The sequence below is a fragment of the Somniosus microcephalus genome, chromosome 22 (assembly GCF_052327205.1).
Source record: "Somniosus microcephalus isolate GS21.2 chromosome 22, FLI_Smic_1.0, whole genome shotgun sequence".
Taxonomy (NCBI): domain Eukaryota; kingdom Metazoa; phylum Chordata; class Chondrichthyes; order Squaliformes; family Somniosidae; genus Somniosus; species Somniosus microcephalus.
The window spans coordinates 13,347,624-13,359,953 of record NC_141008.1 but is presented as its reverse complement, the minus strand read 5'-3'; the positions used below and the strand labels follow the sequence as shown (position 1 = coordinate 13,359,953).

General features: G+C 46.0%; 1 protein-coding gene and 1 non-coding gene across 2 annotated transcripts in view; both read right to left on the bottom strand.

The window, feature by feature from the left end:
* Window positions 1-12,330, bottom strand: part of LOC147102040 (protein spinster homolog 1-like) — a 187,295-nt gene that overhangs the window by 115,513 nt on the left and 59,452 nt on the right. The gene's annotated exons all lie outside the window — the stretch shown is intronic.
* Window positions 663-781, bottom strand: LOC147102043 (5S ribosomal RNA). Its single transcript, XR_015073307.1, has one exon. It is a non-coding gene; the product is annotated as a 5S ribosomal RNA (ribosomal RNA).

Sequence of the window (12,330 nt, the reverse complement as noted above, 5' to 3'; positions counted from 1 at the left end):
TGGGTGTCGTCAGCATACATGATGTTGCCAAGGGGAAACATGTAGATGAGAAATAGGAGGGTGCCAAGGATAGATCCTTGGGGGACCCCAGAGGTAACGATGCGGGAGCTGGAAGAGAAGCCGTTGCAGGTGATTCTCTGGCTACGATTAGATAGTTAAGAATGGAGCCAAGCGAGTGCAGTCCCACCCAGCTGGACAATGGTGGAGAGGCGTTGGAGAAGGTTGGAGTAGTCAACCGTGTCAAAGGCTGCAGACAAGTCAAGAAGGACAAGGGGTGATATTTGCCTTAGTCACAGTCACTAAGTATGTCCTTTGTGACTTTGATAAGAGCCATCTAATTGCTGCTCTTTCTACATTATTCTCTGCTCTGTTGCAGTTTGTCCCTCCTAGGTTTCTCTGCACCTTCTCTCCTCTCTGCTGCTGTGTCCTGATGCCCCTCTGCCAGTGTGTGTTTCTTTGCTGTTATATTTTCTTCTTCTGCTTTCCCCCCCCCTCTGTCACGAACCCCTTTGCCTTTGTGTTGCAACAGAAGAATGTGAAGAAAACAATGGTCAAACTCGATCGAGAGAGAGAGAGAGAGAGAGTGTGCAGGAAAAAGGTTGTTGATTGATTAACAGCAGCGTGAGTGTGCAGGGATGTGAGCAGCCTCTGGCGGCCGCAAAAGCCTACTGCACCTGGTATTCCCAGGTGGTCTCCCATCCAAGTACTAACCAGGCCTGACTCTGCTTAGCTTCCGAGATCAGACGAGATCGGGCGTTTTCAGACTAGTGTGGCCGTAGGCATTTGCTGCCTGGCTTTCACTTTACTTAAAGGCACGCTGTCTGTTTTGCTTGTCTATGCTTTCAGAGCATTTCCTGCTCAGTTATGGCAATTTTCTCTCCCCGCTCCAGTCCTGCTGTCCTTTTACACCTCCTGCCTCTTGCACCCTCTCCCTGTCTTGTCCCCTCCTGCTCCCCCAGATGTCACACCCTCGTCTTTCTTTCCAGTACTTACACTCACCCCGCAACTCGCTCCCGGCTCCGCCCCATCAACACCAGAATCTTTGGGTCCAGCGCCCAACTCTGCCCTCGACCCACGCTCCCCTCCGCTGTCTTTATCCTTTTCCACCGTACTCAGTGTCTTTCCCACCATCTCCATTTTGTTCCCCACTCACAACTCTTCTGCCTCTTCCTACACTCTTTTCTCCTTCCGTTCTCCAGCTGTGTCCTCCGCCTGTTCAGCTCCACTCACACACCTACTCCTTCTCCCACCTCCTCATCCCTCAAGGGGCTCCTTCGGCCACACAGTCACAGCAGGCAGGGCCTTTGTGACACACCCAACAGCTCGCCGTCCTGCAGCTCCGAGCGATGTGTCCAGAGTCACCGCAGTTATAACAGTACAGGTCTAGACAGCTTCATAAAAGATGGTCATGTCCAAGACAATAACACCCCTTCACCTGGTTATCGTGCAGTGCCCGGAAGTACTGAACTCCTTCCATTGTCTCGAATTTCATACTATACGGCAGCGACCTCACCCGCTCTGGGAACCGCACCTTCGCGTAACGGCTTCTATCTGCTACCCGTGTTCCTGGATAACATCTTCTCCTTATTGCCGAGCAGATTTTAACGTCCCACGACTCCAGTTTTTTCATTAGCACATCCCCCTCAATATAAACCGCAGGTTTAAAAATGAGACCACCATCCTTCAGAATACAGCAGAGATACATCCAACAGCTTATCTGCAACCTTCAAACTCAGTAAAAGTCTTTCCACCTCCTCTCGGTCACTGACCATCACCTCGAACCCAACGTTCAGCTTTGGTCGGCAGGCAAAGCAGCTTCCTTCACCGCAGTACTCATGCACAGTCTGGATAATATCCCAAGCTCGTATCTGATCCGCAATGTTTTCCTTCCCAACCTTCCTGGAGTCCTGGGCTGAATGCTTGGGCCTTTCATTCTCCCTTCCCCCAATATTTTCTCCCCTGATTAAATCCATCCTGGGAACATTATCCTCTGAGGGGCCTGACACTCCGAGCCCCTCTGCTGTTTATGGACCGAAAAGGCCCTAAAACCCAAAAAGCAACCCCAGAACCCACCACCAACTTTTCCCAAACTCCCTCCAGTCATCAAACACCAAGCAGCACCTGCTCACTCCAGCCCCTCCCACAGCCCTCTGAGCGTGCTCAGACTAGTGTGGCCGCAGCTATTTGCTGACTGGCTTTCTCTTTACTTAAAGGCACACAGTCCCGTCACTCATTCTTTTTTACCAGCCTGTACATTCATAGAATCTTACAGCACTACAGTAATCTCGGATGTAATGCTTAAGTTATCCACCAGAGGGAGACAAATGCAAAAGGGATTATAATTACTAGTCTTAAGGTAAAATTGCATTATGCGTAGAATGACATCATAGCATCATCCATCTTTGCATCGTGCAGTAAGAAATAGGAGTGCGTGCCTGTAGCTTGTAAGAGCTCTGTTCGCTCCTTGTTCTGTGTAAATTAAAAGTAAAGTTTTGAGTTCCTGAAGTCTCACTTATATCAATTAATTGGACCTTACTACTCGGTTATAACAAGCACAGAAGGATTTGTTTTTTCTCCTTTCCCACCACCTTACTCCTCCTCTCGCGGTGCTCTGCCTCCCACAGAAACAAACTACAAGCCCTACCCTTCATTGCCTTGCCTCAAGCTTCAAAAGTACCTTAGTTTCACCAATTACTCACTGCCCCCAATCACTCCCTCACTCTCCCCCAATCACTCACTCACTCCCCCCAATCACTCCCTCACCCTCCCCCAATCACTCACTCACTCCCCCAATCACTCCCTCACTCCCCCAATCACTCACTCACTCCCCCCAATCACTCACTCACTCTCCCCAATCACTCCCTCACTCTCCCCCAATCACTCACTCACTCCCAATTACTCGCTCACTCTCACCACCCCACACCCCCGCTGACATCACTCACTTGTGCAAAAACGCTGCTCCCTGATGCCTCAAAATACAGACAATCGGGGATCAGCCTGTAATGATATCAGCAAATAGTGATGATATTTGTCTGTGTTTGATTACTTATGCCTTACAGCATACTTGTCTGTGTTTGATTGCTTGTGCCTGAGCAGCAGAGGTCATGTGACACAGACAAGCAGGCTGAGAGAGTTTGAGTTTCATTTTAGCTGCAGCCAGAAGCATGGTCTCCTGAAAAGCTGTATGAATTCTTGAACAAACCTTAGATTAAAAGTTATACTCCTTTGATAAATGTCTCATCATTGAACCCACAAGGAAATCAATACATGGTGTCAGAAGTGGCTCGATTGAAAGAAATGAAGCTAGATAAAATAATGGAACAGTTTGAGGCCTACTGCATACCTAAACGCAACGTGACCTTTGAGAGGCACAAATTTTTCACATGTGTACAGAAAATCGGCGAGACTATTGATCAGTATGTGACTGAACTGAGAAACCGAAGCAAATCGTGTGAATTTGGGGGACTCACAGACTCGCTGATAAAAGACAGACTGGTGTGTGGTATTCCAGATAATGGTCTAAGGGAAAGACTGCTACGAGAGCAAGATCTAGACCTGGGAAAAGCCATAGCACTGTGTAGGGCTACAGAGACTGTGAAGTTGCAGGCAAAGGAGCTGTTCAGTGACAGTAGCTGCAATGTGGATGCAGTGAGAAAGAACGGATACAAACCGTTTAACAAAGAGAGCGCCAATGTGAAAAAAGAGACGTGGCCAGCAAACGAAAATGAAAGGGACAATCGGAAGTCATGTAGTCGATGCGGTACACAGCATCCACCAAGAAAGTGTCCAGCATATGGTAAAACATGCAATAGATGCAACAAAAACAACCATTATGCCCGTTGCTGTAAGAACCAAGCGCAACAAAGCAAGGTCCATACAGTAGATGAAAGCGAGATAGAGGAATTCAATGTAGATGTTGTGTCTGAAAACAAAAAAGAAGAAAGAGACTGGATGTTGACACTAAAAGTGAATGACATACACATTCCATTTAAATTGGATACTGGAGCACAAGTTAATGTGATATCAGTGACCGATTTTAAGAGAATTAGACCCAGACCAAAGTTACATGGAATACAAGTGAAAGTGACCGGATACTCAGGTACTGATATACCAGTGAAAGGAAAATGCATTGTCAAAGTAACACACAAGGACAGAGAGCACACGCTAGCATTAATCGTGGTGCCAAAGGATGTGCAAGCCATACTAGGGTTAAAAGCCTGTGAGAGACTGAACCTGGTAAAGAGAGTCCTCGTTGTGGAAAGCGAAGGAGAGACAGTCTATGATGAACTCATGAAAGAGTACAAAGACCTATTTAAGGGTCTAGGCTGCATTCCAGGAGAACACACGATCAGAGTAGATAAAAGTATGACACCGGTCATACATCCATGCAGAAAAGTTCCGTTTGCTCTTCAAAAGCAACTGAAGGCAGAGTTGGACAGGATGGAAAGCCTGAACGTGATTCAGAAGATAGATGAGCCAACTGAGTGGGTGAGTTCCCTCCTCGTAGTGGACAAAAAGAATGGAAAGCTCAGAATTTGCCTGGATCCAAGAGATCTAAACAGAGCAATAAAGAGAGAGCACTTCAAGCTTCCTACACGTGAGGAAATCATGGCACAGTTTGCAAATGCAAAATATTTCAGCAAGTTAGATGCATCCTCAGGATTTTGGCAGATGAAGCTGGACGAAGCAAGTTCAAGACTGTGCACGTTCAACACTCTATATGGCAGATACAGATTCCTAAGGTTACCATTTGGCATTGCCTCAGCTCCTGAAGTGTATCACAAGACTATCCATATGATCTATGAGCACCTGGAGGGAGTTGATAAATCAATGGATGACATCATAGTATGGGGAACCACGAGAACTGAGCATGACGAGAGACTGAGAAAAGTGCTGGAAACAATAAGGAAAACAAACCTGAAGCTGAATAGAGAGAAATGCCAGCTCGGGGTGACAGAACTGACATTCGTGGGAGATATCCTTAGCAGTGAGGGCATCAGACCAGATCCCAGAAAGGTGTCCGCCATTGAGAATATGCCAAGGCCACAATGCAAAAAGGACGTGCAGAGGTTTAATGGAATGATCAACTACATAGGTAAATTCATATCCAACCTCTCAGAAAAAATAGCGCCACTGAGAAGACTAACTGAAAAGAACATAGAATGGGAATGGAATCATGAGCATGAGAAGTCATGGAGCGATCTAAAGAAACTGCTCACAGAGGAACCAGTTCTGAGGTTTTATGACCCAGCGAGACCCATCAAGATATCATCAGATGCATCACAGAGTGGGCTCGGTGCCGTTCTTCTGCAACAATATGACTACTGGCAAACTATTGCATATGCATCGCGCTCAATGACAGACGCGGAGACGCGGTATGCTCAAATAGAAAAGGAGCTGCTCAGCATCACATACGCCTGTGAAAGATTTCACCAGTTTGTGGCAGGACAAGCAATCAGTGTAGAGACTGACCATAAGCCCTTGATTGCATTGTTCCAAAAGCCACTAAATAGCTGTCTGCTTAGAATACAAAGAATGATGATCAAGCTGCAACGCTATACACTGAATGTGGCGTACACACCGGGTAAGCTGATGTATACAGCAGACACGTTGTCCAGAGCTGTTGACCCAAGTGATCCCGCAAACACCACAATGGATGAAAAAGTGAACGCCTACGTGGACATGATCACAAGTGCACTGCCCATAGCAGATGCAAAAATGGAGCTCATAAAGACTGAGACAAACAAAGATGAAACGATGAGACGACTGAAGAAAAGCACCTTGGATGGATGGCCCAACATGAAGCAAGACTGCTCACCTGACATAGCAGAGTACTGGAACTGCAGGGCGGAACTATCAGTGGTCGAAGACATCATCTACAAAGGAAGTAAAATAGTTATCCCAAAGAGTCTGAGAAAAGAGATGCTAAAAAAGATCCATGGAGGACATCTGGGAATCGAAAAGTGTAAGAAAAGAGCACGAGAGGTGATGTACTGGCCACGAATGAACCAAGATGTGACAAATGAGGTGTCAAACTGCACAATATGCCTGAAATATCGAGCAAGCAATCCGGTAGAACCACTAAAGCCACACCCAGCACCAGACAGACCTTACCAGAAGGTAGGCGCTGACCTATTCGTATGTCAAGGGAAGGACTATCTTGTCGTCACAGACTATTACTCCCTGTATCCAGAGGTTTGTAGACTGTACACCACCACAGCAGAAGCTGTGATAAGAAGTATGAAAGCCATATTCTCCAGACATGGCGTGGCAAGCGAGGTCTTCACAGACAACGGACCCCAGTTTAACAATGCAAATTTCCGACACTTTGCCAAAGAGTGGGACTTTGTCCACACAACGTCAAGTCCTCACTATCCACAGTCCAATGGACTAGTGGAAAAATCGGTCCAGACAGTGAAAAGACTGATGTACAAGGCAAAAGACAGTGGAACTGACTTCTACCAAAGCATGCTTGTATACCGCACAACGCCGCTCGAGTGTGGTATGTCACCAGCCCAACTCCTGATGGGACGTCGGCTAAGGTCAAACCTACCCATCCCGGAGAACCTCCTGAAAACAAAAGAGGGGGAGAAAGTGAGGAAGTTCAAAGAACAACAGAAAGAAAAGCAAAAGTACTATTATGACAGAGGAACACAAAACCTACCTGAACTCCACACTGGTGACCAAGTAAGGTTCAAAGATAAAACAAACACATGGACGGAGAAGGGAACTGTCCTGAGTGAAGTTCAACCAAGATCATACACCATTCAGACAGATGAGGGTGCTGTTCTGAGAAGAAATCGTCGAGATCTTCTCATGGAACCAGCCACAGCAGGTCAAAAGACTGATACTGTTGAACAACCTGATCACACAGCAGGTCAAGAGACTGATACTGTTGAACAACCGGATCACACAGCTGAGAACCAATCATCTGAGGCAACAACTCAGATTCAAGGACAATCAATCAGAAAATCCTCAAGACACGTGAAGCCTCCTGAGAGACTCATTGAGCAAATTTAAGGACTATTGTTATAGAAGGAAGTAATGTTATCTTATTCTTTCTTCAAGTTCTAGTGTATTGACATATTTCATGTGAACACACAAAGCAAGGGTAAAAAACCTTGATCATGATAATGATAATGTAAGTTCATTAAATGTTACAGTTAAAATGCAGATTAATACAAAGAAAACATGTTGTTAGTTAAAAGTAAAATACTTTTGTTTTAAGAAAGGGAGATGTAATGATATCAGCAAATAGTGATGATATTTGTCTGTGTTTGATCACTTATGCCTTACAGCATACTTGTCTGTGTTTGATTGCTTGTGCCTGAGCAGCAGAGGTCATGTGACACAGACAAGCAGGCTGAGAGAGTTTGAGTTTCATTTTAGCTGCAGCCAGAAGCATGGTCTCCTGAAAAGCTGTATGAATTCTTGAACAAACCTTAGATTAAAAGTTATACTCCTTTGATAAATGTCTCATCATTGAACCCACAAGGAAATCAATACACAGCCTTTTTTTTTTTTAACTCGTTTTTATGGGATATGGGCGTCGCTGGCAAAGCCAGCATTTATTGCCCATCCCTAATTGCCCTCGAGAAGGTGGTGGTGAGCCGCCTTCTTGAACCGCTGCAGTCCGTGTGGTGAAGGTACTCCCACAGCGCTGTTAGGGAGGGAGTTCCAGGAGGTTGACCCAGCGACGATGCGCGATATATTTCTAAGTCAGGATGATGTGTGACTTTTCTCCCAGGCAGTGTTGCCAACTCTGGTTGGAGCCATTCCTGGAGGTATGGTCATGTGACCATCTCACCACATGACATCTGACCATGTGCTGCCTGATCACGTGACATCTGATCAGACGACTCCTACAAATACAACAACTTGTATTTATATAGCACCTTTAACGTAGTAAAACATCCCAAGGCACTTCACAGGAGTGTTATAAGACAAAAATTTGACTCCCAGCCACGTAGGAAATTAGGGCAGATGACCAAAAGCTTGGTCAAAGAGGTAGGTTTTAAGGAGTGACTTAAAGGATGAAAGAGAGGTAGAGAGATGGAGAGGTTTAGGCAGGTGTAGTGTATGTGCCTTTAAGAGCCCCATGTGTGCTGTAATGCCGGTAATGGCCACTCGGGCTATATAAGCCTGTATATTGTGTTATATCCGTTAGTACCCCTCCAGACTTTGCTTAGTAAACACCTATGAACCAACTCCTGTCTTCAGTGTCTCTATCAACACACGGACACTACAGTGGCGATGAAGTGGAAACAGACTTACCTGCAATTCGGCAGCACCTCAAGGACATCGATTCCTCGGGCGTCCAGAAAACTCAAGGAAGTGAAAGAAGCTGTGGTTTCACCAGCTGGCCAAGCTGGTGGCAGGTACTGCGCTAATCCTTCCTGGGAGTCAGGCTGGGGCTCCAGCGGCTGGCTCTACAGCTGGGACAAGCAGCGAAATCGGAGGCAAGCAATAACAAACGGGGAGGGAGCACTCGGGAGACAGCCGGCACTGCAAGCAGGTCGGCGTTCAGACCTAGAGAGAAAGTCCGGCGGGAACAAGTCTCCAAATGTAAATAAATAAATAAAAAAAGAACGGAAACCACGGGAAACAGCGTTGTCATCGGCAGCAATGGCGGGAAAGCGCGGGAAGTGCCATATCTTTTCTGCAGAAAAGAAAGAAAAGCGCGGGAAGCGCCATATCTTTTCTAAGATGCCTAAGTCTGGCAATATTGATGCTTTTGATAGCGAAATAGAGGATTGGACCACATATGTGGAAAGAGTAGAGGTATATTGCACTGCAAATGGAATAGAAGATGAAAAAAAAGCTTCAGTACTGCTGAATTTAATGGGCGCAAAGGCATACGGGCTGTTACGAAATTTAATCACTCCAGCCAAACCAAAAGACAAGGATTTTAAAGAAATTGTTGATACCCTGCAGGAGCACTTAAGCCCAACACCGCTGCTGATAGTGGAACGATTCAAATTCTTCAAGAGAAATCAACACCAGAATGAAAGTAACACTGATTACCTCACCGAATTAAGAAAGCTATCAAAACACTGCCAATTCGGGGCAGGACTAGCAGATTAGGGCAGCACAGTGGCATAATGGTTAGCACTGTTGCCTCACAGTGCCAGGGACCCGGGTTCGAATCTGGCCTCGGGTGACTGTCTGTGTGGGGTTTGCACATTCTCCCCGTGTTTGCGTGGGTTTTCTCCGGGTGCTCCGGTTTCCTCCCACAGTCCAAAGATGTGCGGGTTAGGTTGATTGGCTATGATAAATTGACCCTTAGTGTTTAGGGGGATTAAATACGTGGGGTTACGGGGATAGGGTGGGATATGTGTTGGTGTTGGTGTAGGGGTTACGGGGATCGGGTGGGATATGTGTCGGTGCAGGCTCGATGGGCCGAAATGGCCTCTATCTGCATTGTGGGGTTTCTGTGATTTACTGTGAATCTGTGATTATCTTCGAGACAAATTCGTCTGCGGTCTCTTAAGTGAAGGAACACAGAAAAGGCTGCTTTCTGAAAAAGATTTAACACTGGACAAGGCTTTCAGTATGGCTGTATCATACGAAGCAGCAGCAAGAGGAGCTGCAGAGATACAAAAGACACAGGACTTCGGCACCCATGAAATGACACAGGGTTTCGAAAGATGTTATCACTGCGGCAGATCCAACCATAACCAGAGGGACTGCTGGTTCAAGGACAAAGCATGCAGGCAATGCGGAAAGATTGGACACATTACACGGGTATGCCGATCTGGACAAAATAAATCCACAGACAGGAAAAAAAAATCAATAAAGAAAAGTACAGAAAGGTACAAATGATGACGGACAGTAGCTCCGAAGACCAGAAGAGCAATAGCGACTTCGAAAACAAGAGACTAAGCTGTCTCAAATTACATAATGTACTTGCCAAAGATGATTACCAGACCATTTGGGTTACCCTCACGATAGCAGGGTCCCCAGTTAAAATGGAGCTAGATACAGGATCAGCTCTGACCGTAATAAATCGACGGGATTACGAGAGGCTATTTCCGCATATACCTTTAAAAGACACATCCATTATCTTAATAACATATACGGGGCAGAAAGTATACCCCAAAGGAAAAATAAAGGTGCCTGTTGTATACAACGGCAAGGAAATACAAAAGTTGTGTTTATTCATTCTACAAGATGGTGGCCCACCGCTGTTAGGACGTGAATGGATCAGGAAAATACGTTTAGACTGGCACTCCATTCAGGCACTGACGGTGACCAGTAAGAAAAAAAACGATGACGACATCATACCTGAACGATTAAAAGACATCTTGGCCAACGCCAAAGAAGTGTTTCAAGAGAAACTAGGAACCTTGAAAGGCATCACCGCCTCAATAAAAGTGGAAGATGCAGCAATTCCCAAGTTTTTTAAAGCAAGACCAGTGCCATACGCAATTCGTCCAGCAGTCGAGGCAGAGCTGGAGAATTTGGAAAATGCAGGCGTATTATCCAAAATAGATTGGAGCGAGTGGGCAACACCCATCGTTCCAGTCATGAAGAAAGCATTGAATAATAATAAATCTGAAGGACAGAGAAAAATTCGCATCTGTGGAGACTTCAAGTTGACGGTAAACCCGGTCCTTCACACGGTACAGTATCCTCTTCCGAGGATAGAAGATATTTTCGCCTCACTCTCCGGAGGGAAACGTTTCACCAAAATTGACTTGGCACAGGCATATCTACAGATGGAGGTTGAAGAGGCCTCTAAAAAATATCTCATGATAAATACACACAAAGGTCTGTACCAGTACAATCGACTAGTTTTCGGAGTAGCATCCGCTCCAGCTATCTGGCAAAGAGCTATGGAGCAAGTCCTCCAAGGGATTCCGGATACTCAATGCTACCTGGACGACATCCTTGTAACAGGAAAAAACGACAACGAGCACCTTGCCACTTTGGAGCAGGTGCTCACTAGGCTGAGAGAACGGGGCCTATGAGCAAATCGCCCCAAGTGCGAATTTTTCCGAAATCAAATATCATATTGTGGCCACATAATTAATAAGGAAGGGTTGCATAAGCCATCTGAAAAAATTGAAGCGGTCATAAAAGCCCCAGCACCTGAAAATGTTTCACAATTAAGGTCGTTCCTGGGATTAATAAATTACTATCATAAATTTTTACCGAACTTATCAACTCTTCTACACCCTCTTAATGAACTGCTACAAACAGGAGTAATTTGGAAATGGAACGAAGACTGTAAACGTGCCTTCCATAAATGCAAAGACTTAATCACATCCGAAGAAGTTTTGGCTCATTACAACCCATCACTGCCAATCAGACTGGCGTGCGATGCATCCCCTTACGGCATAGGAGCACTATTATCGCATAAATTCCCTGATGGCTCGGAACGGCCGATAGCTTTTGCGTCACGCTCATTGAACTCAGCTGAGCGTAACTATGCCCAAATCGACAGGGAAGCACTCAGCCTGGTATGGGGAGTGAAGAAATTTAACCATTACCTACACGGACAAAAATTTACCTTGTTGACTGACCATCAACCCCTCATCTCCATATTCAACCCTAAAAAGGGTGTTTCCATTATGACAGCGCAAAGGCTACAGAGGTGGTCCCTTTTTCTAGGGGCATACCAATACAACATAGAGTACAAAGGATCAAAACAGCATGGGAATGTTGACGGTTTATCGCGCCTACCGTTGCCAACGGTAGAAGAGGCACCTACAGTAGACCCAGTGGAGATGTTCCACTCTACCATAGTGGAATGTCTACCAGTAACAAATTCTGCCATTGAAAGGGAGACGAGAAATGACCCGACTCTCTCACGGGTCTACGATTTAACAGTGAAGGGATGGCCAGCACATGGCGAACCACTGTTGCCAGCATTCTCGCAAAGAAGAGAACAGCTGTCAGTGTGCCGAGGAACCTTGATGTGTGGATCCAGAGTGGTGATTCCACCCAAACTCCAGGATAAAGTGCTAAAGGAGCTTCACGAGGGGCATCTGGGTGGAGTGAAAATGAAGAACCTAGCCAGGGCGTTTGTATGGTGGCCAGGTATCGATGGAGACATCGAAGAAATGACCAAGACCTGCCTAGGCTGCCAGAAGGTCCAAAACGCTCCACCACAAGCCCCTCTACATCCATGGGAGTGGCCCTCATCTCCCTGGCAAAGGGTACACATCGACTTTGCTGGTCCATTTATGGACTCAATGTTCTTAATCGCGGTTGATGCACACTCCAAGTGGCCGGAGATAATAAAGATGTCCTCCACCACCACGGAAAAAACCATCACAGTATTAAGAACCATATTTGCCAGGAATGGGCTGCCGGAACAGATCTGTT